The 15,035-nt window shown below is 41.1% G+C and overlaps 1 protein-coding gene across 13 annotated transcripts in view; it reads right to left on the reverse strand.

Annotated features, from left to right (window-relative positions):
• MAGI2 (membrane associated guanylate kinase, WW and PDZ domain containing 2) overlaps positions 1-15,035 on the reverse strand; it is a 693,860-nt gene that overhangs the window by 374,629 nt on the left and 304,196 nt on the right. Inside the window, exon 1 of one of the 13 annotated variants that reach the window (XM_068167573.1) lies at positions 14,484-14,689. The exons of the other annotated variants lie outside the window; for them this stretch is intronic. The gene's annotated coding sequence lies outside the window, so the exon portion shown is untranslated. Of the gene's footprint in view, positions 1-14,483; positions 14,690-15,035 lie in introns of those variants that run through there. 13 annotated transcript variants of the gene reach the window in all.

The raw sequence follows: 15,035 nt of genomic DNA on the forward strand, positions 1-15,035 counted from the left end.
GCTTGTGTCAGCACTTTTGCAGTGTAAACACAGAAAGCTTTACATTAATGTACATTATGGTTGAAGTAGAAGTGTCTCTCTTAAACTCCCAAGTATGATTCTTTCATCAACTGTATGAACCTTAATGAGTGCAGATCACTATGTAAAACAAAAACAAGAAGTTGCTGAGCCATTCCAGTGACTCCCTCATCCTCTTTGTTGATTGAGGCTTGTTTCAGTTGACATGGTCTTATAATTGAGCAACTCAGATATACTGTCCCATTAAGGGGCTGGCAATTACACAAAGTTATCACAGTGGAAAGCAGCAGCCACTGTGTCCCTCTCTTGTAGTTTCTACTTTTTCCTCCATTCCCTTATTAACCTTTACAGATTTTGTTTCTATGATAACATTTTCTTTCCAGTTTTTGGTTTCTGTACTAACATCACCAGGTTAAATAAGAAAACAAAATAATAATATCCTTCCAATTACACAGCTCCCTACGAAATCGGTCCCTTTGTTATCTGCTAAACAAATGCAGAACATTTTTCTTCATTATTTCTCCATTTACCACAAGCTGTGTCACAGGTCCTAACACTTTTCTTGGACCAACTTGGTGCCTCTTTAATTTCTGTTAATTTTGAATCAGCTTTGGATGCCTGCCTTCTGGTTTCTTTTCATTTCATCACAAAATTGGTAACTACTTCATTCCTAGGATGTCAACGTTCTGAACATTAACACACACACACACACACAACCCCCTTAATGTCTCTGCATGTATAAGATACTTCAGCTGAACTCAAGGAGTGCATCATCCTATTGGGAGAAGAACTGTCCAGGTCTGGGTCCAACCTATTTTACATAAGCAGATGTATAAGTCTCTTTGAGATGTGAAAATCCTGGTCTGCTGGACAATACCAGACAGGTACATGGAGTGCAAAGCATGATGCACACTCTTCCTTCCTCCATCATGTTACATGTGTGAAGAGTATTTAAACTTCTTTTTAAATTTAGATCTCTAATGTTAGAAACCTCCCAGAATTTCTTATGTTTATCAAAATGGCAGCTTTTCCAGAGCTTATCAAGAGACACTGCTCTGAAATTCTGACGTGAAAATGGATTTCTCCTTAAGAATTCACTAGTCATAGAATGGCTTAGGTTGGAAGGGATCTCAGAGATCATCTACTCCAACCTCCCGGCAGGGACACCTCTGAACTAGACTCAGCTGCTCAAGGCTTCATACAACTTGACCCTGAACACCCCCCCAGGAAGGAGGCAACCACAACCTCCCTGGGCAGCCTATTCCAGAGTCTCACCACCCTCGTACTGAAGAACTTCTTCCTAAGATCCAGTCTAAACCTACTCTCCCTCAGCTTCAAAGCATTCCGCCTTGTCCTATTGCTAGACACTCTTATGAAAAGTCCCTCTCCAGTCTTCCTGTGGAATCCCTTCAGGATCCTGTAGTACTCTAGTAGTCACTGTAGTATTTCTTCTATCCCTCAGTCATTTCTTTGTAGGTTATACAACATTTTGCACACAAAAAAAAACAAATCAAAACAAAAAAACAAAAAAATGTCTTTCAGGAAGCTAAATATCTTCTCCAACAAAATATGAAATACATGGGGTTTTACTTTGTTTCAATACTGTGCCATGAAAGCCTGGCAACAGCTTTTCTATATAAACTCTAAATTACTCACCTCTTTCATCAAAGGCTAAAGGATGCAGTCTTCCATATGTGGCTGTTTCTTGTTTCTCTTGTACCTGATTTTAGCCCACTCTCCATTCTGTCACACCCCCCTTGTCACTTTGAAAGCAGCATCTCAAAGCACTTGGGAATGTGGCTTTTTCTCAAGTGATATCTCAAGGTTGAGAGACTTGTGAATACAAGTTATAAGTTGCCACTTCACTATTGAGCTCAATCTTTAATTTCTCTGCAGGCAATGCTATGTGCAAACCAAGTGGCTGGAAGTCTCCTTGACAGAAGGATCTAGAGATGTAACAGCCCAGAGTCACAGCAGCTCTCAACAGCCAAAGGAACACTAAAGAACCACATGAAACTAATATTCCAGAAAAAATCTACCTCACCTAGATGGCCCAGTTTGCTTATGTCATGCAATTTATGGCACAAACTGCAATTTTAAGAACAGGAACTATATTTTCCTGCCATAGGATTGTGTTGGTGCAGTACCTAAACTGTTATTAGACATTCAGCTTTTGTTCTCTGCCTGTCTGGATCTTTAACTGGGAATGTACCATGCTGATGTAAAACATGCTGTTGCAACTCTCTCTCTCTTTTTTTTTATTTAATATAATTTATTTTAAGAAAAAAACTTGAAAATTACCAATTGCTTTCTATCTTGTCAACTCCAGGAAGAAATCAAAGTATGACCGTTAATAGAAAGAGTTGGGTGTTCTATAAACACAAATTCTCTCTTCGTTGCAGCTTTTCAATATTCAAGAGACTGCTCTAATAATCTCGTGAAACATTCATTTTGGTTGCTCACAACAAACTTCTTGTGATCTCTACAACAAAATGGTGTAGAGGAATGGCCTGTATTCATTTTATAATAAAATCTTTTAATGAAAGTCTGAATCAACCAAGGTTACAGCAAGATTAATTTAAGATGTTAAAATATGGAAGCACCACCAGTGAAAATCCGTGATGTGATCAAAGGGTTGTGACATAACTTATTTTAAGCTAAAGTCACGTGAGACTTAATGAAGAACAAAGCAAACATCACAGCTAAAGGGGCTACACCTAATGAAGTGTCATACAGCCAGAGGGGAGCACACGGTAAACACAGCAATCATTTTTAAACATAAGGGCTGTTTTACTGATCCATCAGCACCACAGAGACAACCAAGAGTTCAGAAGAGTACTTCTCACCAGCAGGCATTTTGAACTGTTTAACAACCTACTCTTCTCTATGGAACATGCCTTGATTCAAGCACCAAGGACACTGCTTGTTTATATTACCAAATTAGATTCCTTCAACACAAACTGGGTGCGTGCTTGGGCAATCAAAGTTGTGACCGTGGTGTGAGCACAATTGCTAAATTAAATTTACTTCTTAAACATAAATTGGAAATTGCACTCCCTTGTACTGACTGACCAATCTAAATATTTCTTTGTCCATTTCTTGATATATTATGACTATGGCTTTAAAACAACAATGAAAAAGGAAAACAATTCAGCAGAGAGAAAACATATGATCAGAATGTGGCTAGACAGGTGGAAGAGTATGAAGCAGCAAACCTGGCAGCTGGATGAGAGATTATTCTGCAGTGTGTCTGTATTCAGGTCATTGAAGGTGATATGCCCAGTTAATTGGTGAATAAAGCACAGCACTGAAATCTATGAAAAACATTGATAACAGATAAGAACATAGTCGGTGCTCTGTGTGTAGCAGAACTGAATGTTTATGCAAGGGTATTCCCTTGTATGACACAGCTGCCCTTGACTATAGGGGGACTGATTTCAATGGGCCAGAAGTCTCTTCCAGTTCTCACTTCTGGAAGAAAGGCACAGGTATTGTAATGAAAAAGACAAGATGCAATCTGTAATACCATGTAAGGAATTACATTTCAATGGGAGGGCACTATTTTGCTTCTCATTAAGAGGAAATTGTCAAATAATTTAATTATTTGTCTCTAGTACACAGCAAGTCTTCAGGCTTGGTCTTTACTATGCAAAACACAAGCCAACATTGTACACTTGCAGCTCAGAATGGCAATGGCAGCCTGGGCCGCAGCAAAAGCTTTGCCAGCAGGTCAAGAGAGGTGATTCTGCCCCTTTACTCTGCTCTGGTAAGAACTCACCTGGAGCGCTGTGTCAGGCTCTGGAGCCCTCAATACAGAAAGGATGCAGACCTGATGGAACAGCTCCAGAGGAGGGCCACAAAAATTATTGTGGCTGGAGCACCTCTACTGTGAGGTCAGGCTTAGATAACTGCCTGAAGAGAAGGCTCCAGGGAGGCCTAATAGCAGCCTTCCAGTACCTGAAGGGGGGTACAAGAAGGCTGCAGAGGGACTGTTTCCAAAGGCCTGCAGTGATAAGACACGGGGCAATGGCTTGAAGTTAGAGAAGAGCAGATTTAGATTGGATGTTAGGAACAAGTTCTTTAGCATGAGGGTGGTGGAACACTGGAACAGGCTGCTCAGGGAAGTAGTTAAGGCTCTGTGCCTGGAAATAACCTGCTCTAGTGGAGGATGTCCCTGCTGACTGCGGGGGGTTGGACTAGATGAGCTTTGGAGGTCCCTTCCAACCTAAACCATTCCACAATTGTATGAAAAAATATGCAGAAAACTATAATCTTGTCTATGAACCTCTCCTTCCATTATGGATAGATTTGTTATTTTGAATAATTCAATAATGCATACTTTATACTTCTAAAAATTAAGCGTTGAGCAATCTGCTTTTATGTTAAGATTTCTGAATTTCTGGAACAGTGGAAACCATTTGGAAGGCTACAGAGCATACTGAATATGGACCAGCATGTGCACAACCTCGTTAAGGCAGACACTGAATTTCTCTTTATAAAAGTGCACAAACAATATTGTCCAAGATGTGTAGGACCTGTTGCATTATAGATAATAAATAAGTTAATAGTCATCTTAATGAGGGGAGAAAGAAATTATCTGGGCAGGACTAGTAAAGAGGGAGTAACTTTCATTATAAATAGCTCATGCTATTACTTACAAAAATAAAGATGAAGAAAGGATTAGGACTAATGGTCCTAGAAAGGAAGCCTTGTGATTATTTCCTGGAATATCCTCTCAGTTTGACACTACCACCTGGGATGCAGAAGAATAATGTCTAAGCATATAAAATTATTCACCTCTCCTGTACAGATTCATTCTTTGCCTCATTCAAAGCTGCCTGCATATATGAGCTGTGGTCAGGTTAGCAGCTCTGCAAGGTGCTGCTGGCTGTAACAGTTCTTAAGAGCTGACACATAGGCTCCTTCTCACTCCTCTTGCCGTAAAGTCCAATCTTATTCTTACCCTAAACATTCACTTGAATATAAATTCCAGTACTGACTCCTCATTAACCACCACTTACACCTCTCCTCTGATAAACTCAGAAATGTAGTCATTGCTCTGAAGTGACAAAAAGCTTTGCACAATCCCGAGAATTATTGCATCTGTAACTGTGAAAAGAGAAAAATTAGTGGCACCATTGCAGAGACAACTACCTCTGCATGTTTTTAAAGTGCATTTCCATGTTTTGCAAGGCACTTCTGAACCTAAAATTTTGAAGTAAAAGCACAGGGTGAGTTTTACCTAAAGTACATTTTCCACAGTATAACAGAAGGTTGGAAACATAAGATTTAACTTAACATAATGATTTAACTTAATCTTGTATAATTGCAAAAAGAAGGTGATGCTTAATTCTAATCATCCACTTGAAAATGAGTGCCAGCACTGTGTCTGGAGAACTTTCCAGTGGCAACAACATAGAAGGAAATCATCCCTTTTCTTGAGAGGAAGGGGTGAACCTGCTCTCTTCTACTGCTTGGATAATATCACTGATTTTGAGTGAGTAATAGCAGATTTACACTGCTGTGCTTGAGATCAGAATATGGCTCATAATAAAGCTTCAACATGTTTCAGGAGTGAAGACACTTCTTCTGCAGGGACTTTAAGATAAATCAGATATTTTAGACCTTTATTCAGGCAGGTTTCCTTCAGGCTGAGTTTCACAGAACCTGAATGACAGAGTGGTAGAAGGTGACTTTCTATCAAAAAGCACACTGTTATCTCTTACTCTCATATAATAATATGCCACAGAGCAGCAGGGATTATGGACCACATCACTGACTCTCTTTCCCTTCTGCTTTGTCTCCTGAGTAGGGATGCCAGGTAAAGGCCACAAAAATTGGCTCTCTACATCTCCACGCTCCCACATTCGACAGCCTGTGGTTCACCCAGATGATAAACACCTGCAGAAGAATTTTTGCCACAAGTGCCCTGTCATCAGCTGCTCCCAAAACAGCCCTGATGGAAAGGAGTCTATCACAACTCAGAAGCCTGAGGGTCTGTTGTAGAGAGGGGAAATCGTGGTTGTGGGACATGGATGTTTGAGAATGAGAGGGGAATGGCACAAGCACTATAAACAAGCAGCAGTGCCTGGGGTGTAAGGAAAGGTGAGGGCATAGGTGCAGAGGTGCTGATTAATGTCTGAGAGGTGCCAAGCTGACCACAGATTCATAGACTCACAGAATGGTAGAAGTTGTAAGGGACCTGCAGAGATTATTGAGTCCAAACACTCTGCCAAAGCAGGATCACCTAAGGCAGGTTACATGGGAACATAGAATTACTATGGCTGGAAAAGTCCTTTCAGATCAGGTCCAACCATTGTCCAGCTCTGCCAGGGCCACTACGAAACCATACCCTTGATGACCATATCTAGTTGGCTTTTGAATACATTTAGGGGATGGGGATTCGACCACTTCCCAGGGCAGCCTGTTCCCATCTTAGAGAACTGTTTTGGTATAGAAGTTATTCCTAGTGTCAAAATTAAACCTCCCCTGGCTCACCTTGATTCCATTTCCCTTTGTCCTGTCAGCTGTGACGATGACCAAAAGCCACCTCTCTACAACCTCTCTTTCCAGTAAGACATAGTAATTCTAAGGAAAAACTGAAGCTGTTTCTTACAGTCAACTCTACTGCACTCAAAGACAAAAAAGCATTTGTTTATCACTTTGGTCTATCCATTTCAATCCAATCTCCCCTCACATCCTTGAAGAGGAGTGGGAGAAGCCTAACAAAGATGAGCAAATGGGAAAACCAAAATCATATGCACATTGATAAGGCGAGCTGCCATTGGAAAGGCATGCCTGCAGAAATGAGGGATAAATATTCCTGTATCAGAGAAAAGGGGATCTGCAGGAGCACTACTATGACCTCAGCAGAGAAGGAACATTGTACGTCAAGCACCGTAAAAGACTTTTTTGATAATAACTTCCCCAAAAAAGATTTCTTCTGATGCGGTGGTTTGTTTTGTGGTTTGTTTGTTTTTCACAGTACTTTGCTGGGTATGATTCATATGCACAAAAATGTGTTTAGCACAAAGGGAACACATTTTCAGATTTATATGCTGAGGTAGCCAAAACTCAATGCTTTTGACTTTTAAAGTTTTGAAGTATTTCTAATGATGACAGGAAGGTCTGATGTGCTTGAAGATAAGAGGTTCACTACTACAGCAGCAGTGAGCTCAGGTGAAGGCAAGACAAAACCAATTTTCCTCAATGACTCTCTGTGACTGGGTCACCCTGTACTAAGGTGCAGAGGTCTGGTTACATACACACCAGTGAGCATCTATCTGTAGAGGCAGCACTGGAAATGACATTTCTTCTGCATCGTATGGCCACATAAATATCAACACATTAAAAGAAGAATGTCATATCACATGGAAAACATCACAGTATCTTTGCAACTTATATCAGAAACTGCAAGTGTAAAAGGAAAGTATTACCCTATACTGCCCTGGTGCTTCTAACTTTCCCATGGTATCCACTAGTGGCCAGCATGAAAACCAGGAGGCTGGACCAAAGACCCCTCTGAGTAAAAAAAATTTGTATCAAATATTTACAATATTTTGGTAATAATTCTTGCATTTGCTGTTCAGATGGAGGCTGGGCCATCTGACCACACATTCTTATCTCAGTGGATAGTTAAACTGTATTAAGCTTTAAAAACACACATTAAACATACTGTACAACCCAAAGGAATGTGTGGTAGGAAGGTATGAAATGTGTCCTCTACCTTGAAGAGCTACCACACCTGAGCTGTTAGGTGTGGTGCACCACCATTTCTAGCAATAATCCCTCTCATTTCTAACAATTCACAACCTCGCTCACGTGATGTGAGCAGAGACAAACTGAGAACCTCAGGACTTCTTATTGCCATGGTCAGTCCTGTGAGAAACCATGGAGGCACAGGAGATTATATTTTTCATATGAAAGTGGTAAGAATAAATCAACAGGATGAAAAAAAGTGTTCAAGAGCTGGTCACTGCACACTGTGATCCTTCCAAGGACAATCTGCACATTATCTCTTGGAGGTACATAGCAATTAAAATGTTCTCTTTGCCTTTAGGGCAGCTACAGGCAACACAGCATCTTACGGACTGCTGTGGCCAAGAGTATTAACAGAAGCACACTAGTATCAAGTACTGCAATGTTCAACTAGTAGGTCATACCAAAGCTGCTCAAATTTCTTGTGCTGTCTGTCCTTTATTTCTTTCCTGGTTATTATTACAACTCTGTCACAGAGAGTTTTCTTGGGAACATCCTTCTAAACACAATAGACAGCATCCATTCTTTATCCTAGTGGAATAGTGTCCAAGGTACTCACCATATCTCACTTCCTCTGAGTAACTTCAGGAGAGAACATAGCAAGATAAAACCAGACTGCATTTTTTCAGTTGGAAAGTGGTGAAACCTCACAGAAGGCAATGTTCACGTAGATGAGCTCACAAAAGCAGGAAGAAGAGAAGCTAGAACGTCCACATTTTGTTTTCTCCTGTGCTAATGAGTCATTGTGGAAACCTGGCCCAGGTCCTTAAAGAGCAATCCGTGTACAAATTCAAGAGCAATGGCCAATTAAGGCAACTTGTTAGGGAGGGCTGTGAAAGCCTGACTTGTGAAATTACCTCTGTATAAAAATGTTCCTGTATTTTGTGTCTCAGACTTCCAGGTTATTTTTCACACTTAGGAACAAATGAGTCCCTCTGATGTTTTAGTAAAAGGAACTACACAAATGTCAAATATTTTGTGCAAGCTAACAATCAGCACTGGGAATTTCCCTTCTTTGCATATCAACACCAAGGCATTTTTATACAGGTTCCATCATACAAGGGATAGAGAGAATTTACCACTGCAAATTAACACTACCATTATTTTGTTGGTATGGAAGCAGCAGCAAATATGCATCCCCAGTTTAGTTTTGAATCCCAAGCAGAGTGCATATTTCACACACTAATAGGCTGTAACTTCCACAGACAGGGAACATAATTACAATGTCCTACCTCCCAATGGCTGAAGGTTGTAAAGGATAATATATAGCACCAACTGAATCTGCAGAAGAGAAAAAAAAAAACCAAGCAAACAAAAAACCCTAAACACAACCAAAACAACACCATAAAGAGCTCCCTATCAGCACACCCTTTTTTTTCTTCAGGTCTTTCCAGTGGGCATATAAGCAGGTGTTTTGGGATGGTTGGATCACCACATTTGCTTTGACAGCAGTATTTGATGGCTGCAGTGACAGAATGGGAGGTGATTGGAATGACTGTTCCCTCAGTTATTCCAAGTTTTAAAATCCAGCAGTGCAAAAACTAGGAAAGTTTTGAGTTACCCTTTCCTTTTGTGCAGCATAGTCCTCTTACTGCTAAGGGAGTCCTCTTATCTAAGGAATAGATACCATCCATCCCATGAAGATTTGTGGTGCAGGACTATAAAAGCAAATGGTGCAAAGAAACCCACACTTCCACAAACTCCTCACTTCTGTTTCCCAGAACCACTTTCTGTTGCATTTTCTGAACAAGAAACACCAAGGCAAGAGACTCTTCTGTCATTCAGGAGCTGCAGAGCTCTGAAGGCAGAGGCACATGTGCTTCCAGCCGCCCTAGTCACAGACAGCGACCAATTATGGGTTGATCAAGTTCCTTTATTCAGTCCTCCACAAATCTCCTCAGATGTTCTAGATTGGCAGAGTACTCCAGAAAGCGGGTGTAGCCATGGCACTTGGGGACACGGTTTAATGGCAAGTCGACAGTTGGACTCGGCAATCTTAGAGGGCTTTTCCAACCAAACCATTCTATAATAAGCTATGAAATTTTTTTGTCACCTCTCTAGAGTGAAACTTGGCAGAGATGAGTCCTATACCTCACTCTCCTTCAGAACTGTTAATGTGATCATACAGGTATTCAGTATACAGACTCAGATGATCAAAGCATCCTGAGAAAGCTACCAGTTCTCACTGCTTGCTTTCTTCAGCAGTTTTAACCATAAGAATATAGGCTAAATATTTTAGGGTACATTTGATTAAAGTTGGGAAGAAAACTAATTTCCTTTTTGTAGTACAGAGCCTGATGAGGTTGACAATATTTTGTTCTGTAGACATCTGAATATGCACCTGTGTACAGCCTAATTCCTCAGCATCAAATTCAGGTTTCACCTGAGCCAGAGAATGGCCAGGTGTCAGAAAGTATTTCTCACTATCCCAGAACAGAGAGCTAGGGCACGAGAGGAAAGTCATAGGTGGTTGGCAAGGTCAAATCAAAGAAAACGTATGTAAATAAAGAAGGTTGTGGAGGATCAAGAAAAAAGTATGAAAGGAAAAAACCAAATAAATCAGAAGGATGACAGGAACAAGATGGTAAGGTCAGGGTATAAGTGTCTTGCAGCTTTCCAGGTGAGAGTCTTTCTCTTTCTTCAGCTGAAAAAGTCAGTCTAGCCTTCTATGCTCAGAGAAAGAGCAAGAGATATGATTAGTTTTCAGATAACTCTATCATTGATGCTTCATTTTCTACAAAATAATGGACAGTCACTAAGGTATGGGTATGCTCTGTATATAAGAATCACCTTACTCTTTATCCAACAGTGACAAGAGATAAATCTGGCTCTGAAAATTTTTATCTGGTGCTAGAAATGAAGATGCGTTGGTCTGGAATCTCTAAGGTCCCTTCCAACCTAAGCCATTCTATGATTCCATGATACACATGTGGAATAGCTGAGATCTTCTATTAATACAAAAATTAAAAACTAGTAAATTCTCCTGACCCTACTCTTTTCTTGACTCTTTGGGCTACAGTCACCTCTGTTACAGTGATATCATTTATAAGAAACTTGATTTAAACTGCTTGCGTTAGGGCAAGTGGGAATACTATATGGCCTTCAACATTTTTAAGCTTATTTTGCAGTGAGAGGATGATGTTTCTGTATAGTCATTTGCTGCTGAGATGGGAAATAGGTGGGCTGTTTGCTGAGTCTGTCAGCTGGAACACTGACAATCGCAACTTGGACCGCTTAAATGTAAATACCATTTCCTCAGACTTCAATACTCTGAATCTGAGTCTTTTTAAATGTTAGCATATATTAATCTAATTCTTGTTGCTTTTTATTTATATCACAAGAAGAGGAGGATTGTAACCGTTAAGATTAACCACAGGATGCATTTACACAGCAAGTAGAAAGTGATGGTGAGAAATTTTCAAAGCACCACCATTTCATTCCTATCTTTTCCCCCTCCCCTTTTACAGAGGTCAAATGTGGCAATGTTGTGCCCTAAGAAGATGTGTATTGGCAAGCAAAGTCCCTGGGTAGTGCTCATTTTATAACGGAAACAAATGTCAAGAAGTCTTGCTTCATTTCTCATATCAGATTTTCACTGTTAAATCCCACTTCAAACAATGTTGTACTCAGTAGTCACATAGGCAATGCTACCGGCTGGATGTATGTGTATCATTTGGGTTAAGTTGGCTCATTTTTTATGTTCTAGAAACTTTGGTACCCATGGTGAATCTTTGATCCAGTTTCTCATAATGTGTCCTGTTACGCTCTGAAATCTGACTCTGTTCAGTATTAGACTCCCATTCTTTCTGATTATGTACATCCACATCTGGAAAGCAGCCTGATTTGCTTTAGCTTCTAAAACTGCAGCTGCATTCCCTTGTTTTAGAACTATGATCAATATGAATTAAGTATCTGGAATATTTCTGTCACTCAAAGCATTTTAATTCTATTTATTTTTAAATTCTCCCAATGACATTTCTGTTTGTCTGATGGTTTGCAAAATGTTTGCTTTTGTTTTTTTTTTTCACATTCCCGAAGTACAGCTGTGTCACCTTCCACCAAGCAAATTATTCACTACTGTCAAATTATCTGCCTGTACAAAACCAGTAATGGGATCTGCATGTGGTGTTAAAGATCTGTTTTCACTCCTCTTCAGTGGCAGTGGAATTTTATTCCATTACTCCAAGCATTTAGGTCTATGAAAATTAATCTCAGAAGACTGTAACAAGTCTGGCAAGTAACATTTGGGGGTTTTATAAGTACCCCACACAATATGCTTTCTAAGCACCATCGAAAACATAATGCCTTTTGCAATGGGTAAATGGCAGAATATTTGCACCATTTGTTTGAGGGTAGCTTTTAAAGTTACCCTTTTCCTCCTGAAAATCGTATTTGTAATACAGAGCAACTATTACCCAAAATTGGAGAGAACATACAGCAGTCCAGTAAATACAATGATTTTTCTAAAGCCTCCATAAGCACTATTAAGCAGTCACAAAAATAACACCAGCCACATTTTCTGGAGAGGATCTATACTATTCACAACTTCTCCCAGCCATCCTTCTGCCTCCTACTTGCCCTACTTTTGTGCTAGGGAGCCACCTTATCTCAGGAAACATTTAATGAAGCAGTTTCCACCAGGAGAAACTTCCCTGCCATCCCACGAATCATCCAGCACAGGTCACTTCAGAGAATCACAGGCCCCTTCCTCGCTCCTTTGTGCTCACCCCACACATGCAGTGACAGAGGCTTATCCCATACCGGAGGTGGAAGTTCTGCTGAGGAGCGCTGAAGCAGAGCTGTGGTGTCAGACTGAATGGCCACTCCATACGAGGAGGCTCTCTCCAACAAGCACATTTGTAGTACAATTAAAGGAGTGCCTTCCTCACGCCTCCTCCCCCTACTTGGTCTGGTAGTGTCTGAACCTGAACTTCTGCCTTAGATAAATAAACACTTGTACCAATAGGTCAACTTCTGGCCACTTAATTCCTCTGTCTATTTTTCAGGATGTTCAGTTTTACCTGTCAATTGCACTCACTACTGGCTTGCATTTCTTCTTCGCCTGTGTGGTGGGTGGCACATTATCAAAGGCACATGTTTTTCAACCCACTTACCTAATTCCAGCACTACAGGCAGAAGCTGCTGTATTAGCAGTATTTATACAACTCATCTGCAACAAACGTGGTGGTGGTGGTTGGTTTTTGGGTTTTTTTTGGTAAGCAGTAGCATTGGCCTGAGGTTCAGATTTCAGGTGAAACACCACCTGCCCACTACAGCCCCTTGGCTAGTCAAACAGTCAAAGCAGGCAAAGCAAAACAAGCCAGTCAGACATTACCAGAGAGAGTAGTGATTAGAACAAACAACAATACAGGGGGAAAATGCATGGCTATTCAGAAACCGTCTTTGGGGGACTGAAGAAGAGATATGGAGCCATTTTTCACTAGGTTCACCAGAAAATGTCAGCACACAGATGCTACTGTACTGTCAGATTGCATCTTAATTTGGCCAAAGGGGATGCAGGCAGTCACCCCTCACAGACAAATTTTAAAGGCCCATTACAAATCTGATTTATTGGTTGCTAAGAATCTTCCTGCTATGGTCTGCAGATTTTGCATGACATGGAGCTGAAATCCAGCTACAGATAAATGTATGCTGCTCTAGATGATTTACATCCATCTGAATTCAGTATTTCTTGGACATCGGTCAAGCCTCCCCCCGTCTTTGCCCACCCCCTTTCCTGCTAATACCTGGAGGCAGTTTACTTCAAAATGAAACAGAGCATTAACCTGTACAAAATTGCTAATTTGTATTAACTCTCTGTCACTGAAAAAAAAAAAAAAGAATGAAAAGAAAGAGAAAAGGAAAAAAAACAAAAAGCAAATGTCTTTTGTTCTAAAACAGTAGGGAAAATTTTCAGGAACAAAAGAAATGCATCTGCCCAGCAAGAGAAATGAGAAATTGCTGCAATTTGGTTGAGATGTTTAGGCATGCTGCTGTTAACAACCACCATTGAAATAAATGAAAATGTTAATGCTTTTGTCCTTCAATCTTTCTAAAAATTCTGTTGTTTTTTTCCTCATTAAAAAAAAAAATACAAATCCCATCCCTTGCCTTCATTGAAGAGCCAAAGATCAGAAGGGTGAAATGTATTTGGAATTGCTGGAGAGACACCATTCAAACTTGCTCTGCTTGAACTGCCCATTGTTATGATACAGACAATGTTCAACAACAATCACAGCTAACTTCTAACCATGCCCACATCACAGCTCTTTTTATTTCCATAATCATCATAATCAAAGCCTTCATTTGCGGTTCCCCTGGCAAAATCATAACAGCCTCGGAACAGTCATCCGACAATCTGTGAAGGAAGCATGCAGCTCATCTTAAGACACAGTGCTTCGTACAGGAACTATTCTAAACAAAGACAACATCAAAAGCAACACAAGATCGTGAAAAGCAAGTCTGACTCAGCCTAAGTTTGGATTCAACATCTGGCTGAACACAGTAGTGCCTCCAATTCTGATTCTGTTTTGAGGGATTTAAACCCATCTAATCTCTTTAACTGACCCCATCTCAGGTCCCAGTTACACCGCTTCACAAATCGAGAGAAAAAAATGGGGGGCGGGGGGGGGGGGGGGGTGGGGGGGGGTGGGAAGAGGGGGGTGAAGGGAAAAAAGGCAAGAAGGAGAGGCAGAGCCTTATCCCACCTTTCCATGGCTCTCAGCCCGTCTGTCTTCGCATGATCTGCAAACCACCTGTACTGATCCAGCCCATTCTGGGGGCAGAAAATATCTTCCTGGTAGATGTAGTCTCAGCTGTGCTTTGATATTTCGGCAAAAAATGTCTAGAATCTTCTGCTTAAGCCAGACACAGCAACACAAAACTGCAGCTGAGCTCTTTTGTTTTCCCTCCTCCCCGGGGCTGGAGCAGCGGCATTCCCGGCGCTGCCGCCCCTGTCCCCACCCCCGGGGCCGCCGGAGCGCTGGGCTCCGCCGCCGTCCCCCGGCAGCCACCACCTACCCCGGCCCTGCCCAGCGCCTGCCGAGATTTTTCAGTAAAACGGACAGCTTGAGGTGGCGGTCAGGTGATCTTCTTGTTCAAAACAGAAAGGATGCTCGGGGATGGAGCGCATGGATCCGAGGTGGTTTTCAAACTAGCCATTTACATTACAAAGCAGGGAGAAAAATATAGCTCGGAGGAGATCATTAAGCATTCTTCGGCTTTCTAGTTCTCCTCTAGCAATCCACAAAGGCGGGCAC

The sequence above is a fragment of the Melanerpes formicivorus genome, unplaced genomic scaffold (assembly GCF_026170545.1).
Source record: "Melanerpes formicivorus ecotype bairdi unplaced genomic scaffold, bMelFor1.0.p_v2 SCAF_3, whole genome shotgun sequence".
NCBI classification, from domain to species: domain Eukaryota; kingdom Metazoa; phylum Chordata; class Aves; order Piciformes; family Picidae; genus Melanerpes; species Melanerpes formicivorus.